The 2500-nt window shown below is 45.9% G+C and overlaps 1 protein-coding gene across 2 annotated transcripts in view; it reads right to left on the reverse strand.

Moving 5' to 3' along the window:
* The window catches only part of dse (dermatan sulfate epimerase), a 21975-nt gene that overhangs the window by 12887 nt on the left and 6588 nt on the right, over positions 1-2500 (reverse strand). The window lies entirely within an intron of this gene.

Here is a 2500-nt window from a genome sequence, read left to right on the forward strand (position 1 = left end):
TATTGAATCATGCACTGCTCTGCATGGAAGCAACTGGGGTTCAAAACTAATTTCTATGCGTGGTTTAAAGCACAGAACAACCAGCTGGCCAGGAAGTACCTATCTGTCCACAGTGGGTGTCAGGACAACCCAGAAAGAGTTGACCCACAAAAGGCTAACAACATATCTGGCTGGGTGATCAGGGAATGTGCTGACCAGCTTGCGGATGTCCTAACCAACATCTTCTACACATCTCTGAGCCAGTGCTTCATGCAGTGCTTCAAAACAACTACAATCAGTCCAGTGCCAAAGAAAACTCACTGCGGGCGTCATGAAGCGCTTTGTTGGTCCTGGAACACATAAAAAGCAGTATTCCTGCTACACTGGGTCCATTTCAGTTCTATCACATCACCCTAATACAGAGACACCATATCCTCTACCATTCACCTCTCACTGACCCTTCTGGACAGAAAAGACAATCATGTGAGAAAGCTGTTCTTCAGTTCAGTGTTCTGCAACAACAACCCTAGCACCACCACACTGAACGCTGGTACTCCTCCGCTGTGTGCTCCGTCCCCTGCTACTCACCCTGCTGACTCATGACTGCTGCGAGCAGAGCTTGAAATCACACAGGTTCACCCTCTCCAACATCCACCTGGACTAATCCAGACCCTCTCCAACATCCACCTGAACTGATCATCCAACTGAACTGATCCAGACCCTCTCCAACATCCACCTGAACTAATCCAGACCCTCTCCAACATCCACCTGGACTGATCCAGACCCTCTCCAACATCCACCTGAACTAATCCAGACCCTCTCCAACATCCACCTGGACTAATCCAGACCCTCTCCAACATCCACCTGGACTAATCCAGACCCTCTCCAACATCCACCTGGACTAATCCAGACCCTCTCCAACATCCACCTGGACTAATCCAGACCCTCTCCAACACCTACCTGGACTGATCCAGACCCTCTCCAACATCCACCTGGACTGATCCAGACCCTCTCCAACATCTACCTGGACTGATCCAGACCCTCTCCAACATCCACCTGGACTGATCCAGACCCTCTCCAACATCCACCTGGACTAATCAAGACCCTTTAAATATCCATCACAGACAGATACAGAATGAAGAACTGTAGAGCTGATAAACAGGAAACAGATCAGCACTGAGACAGGAAGTCTAATCTGAGGAAATGTTCTAGAAAGTGCTGGTGTGACTAAAACATAAAAAGAACAATATTTCCGCCCCATGCTCCAATGCCAGTTTCCATTTAAGGAGATTTGTTTTGCTTAGTAAATTTGACTCAGTTCTGTGCATGAAGGCTGGAGAAGAGCACTGATCTCTGATTTTCAGGATGTTCTACAGAGCTTTCCGTATTTCTGTCTGTGTCTGTTTATCTTCCCTCGTGTGTCTTGGTTCTTGTGCTTATGTTGTTTTGATCTGTCTCCCCATCATTTGTCCCACCTGTCTGTAGCCCCACCCTCTCATTAGCATCAGGTGTTTCTCATGTGTTCTTTGCCTATTTGTTCCCTTTAGGTTGGTCTGTTCCTGACTTGGCGTTGTTAGTAGTGTGTTTCGCTGATTCTTTGTTTGAGTTGTTATTCCTGTGTGTTTTTTCTCTGTTCTTTGTTTTTAGTGGTTATTTTCATTTCTTTAGTACTTTATTCATTTTGCTTTTGTTTTGTTTCTGTCTTCCAGTCAGTGTCCGTGACTCAGACACAGCCTCAGTCTTTAAGTCTAGGCTAAAAACCCTGCTGTTTAGTGGAGCCGTTGGTGTTTAGTGTTTCCTGTTAGATAAAAGGTGCAGATCTGGGGGTTCCTGGTCGTAGAGTATGATGGTAAACTGGGAGTGTTGGTGCCGTCATCCTGCTGCCTCACTCACTCACTCAGGTTTGTTGACGGCAGAGTGGAGGGGTGCCGACGTCTCAGGGAGCCTCATGACTCTGTTACCTTTCCGGTTTCTCCCTTTTAGTGAGGCTGTAACAGCTTGACCTGCCGGAGTCTCTGCTGCTCTCTGTTTGGATGTTTTCTGTTTTAAAAATGTTCTAAATTCAGAGAACATTGTTCTATTTCTATTCTACACCGATTAACAGCCACATGGTCATTCTGACAGACTGTAATACATTACGGGAAGTACTTTTTTCTGTTTTCTATTATTTCACTGCATCATGAAATATATACAAACAATACAGGAAATGAATCAGCTGAAACGGGGGCTATTTCAGCAACAAACAGCTCAGACAGCAGTAGGGGAGTTTTCAGGAAGAAGCTGTGGTGCTTTACTTTTGATACAGTTTCACTGTGTTCTTGGTTCCCCAACCAGTTGTTGACAGAACTTAAGCTACAGAGCTTCATCTGTGTGAGAGCTCAAACATTAGTGCTTGAGAGTGTGCTGAGTTCATTTCCAGTGACCCCCACTAATTTTGATTTTGAGACATTCAGGGGGTCCAAGAGATTAATTTGGGGGTCCTGGACCTCCAGGGCACCCTGTATTTCTGGGTAACTCCATC

The sequence above is a fragment of the Pygocentrus nattereri genome, chromosome 4, assembly GCF_015220715.1.
Source record: "Pygocentrus nattereri isolate fPygNat1 chromosome 4, fPygNat1.pri, whole genome shotgun sequence".
In the NCBI taxonomy this organism is placed as follows: Eukaryota; Metazoa; Chordata; class Actinopteri; order Characiformes; family Serrasalmidae; genus Pygocentrus; species Pygocentrus nattereri.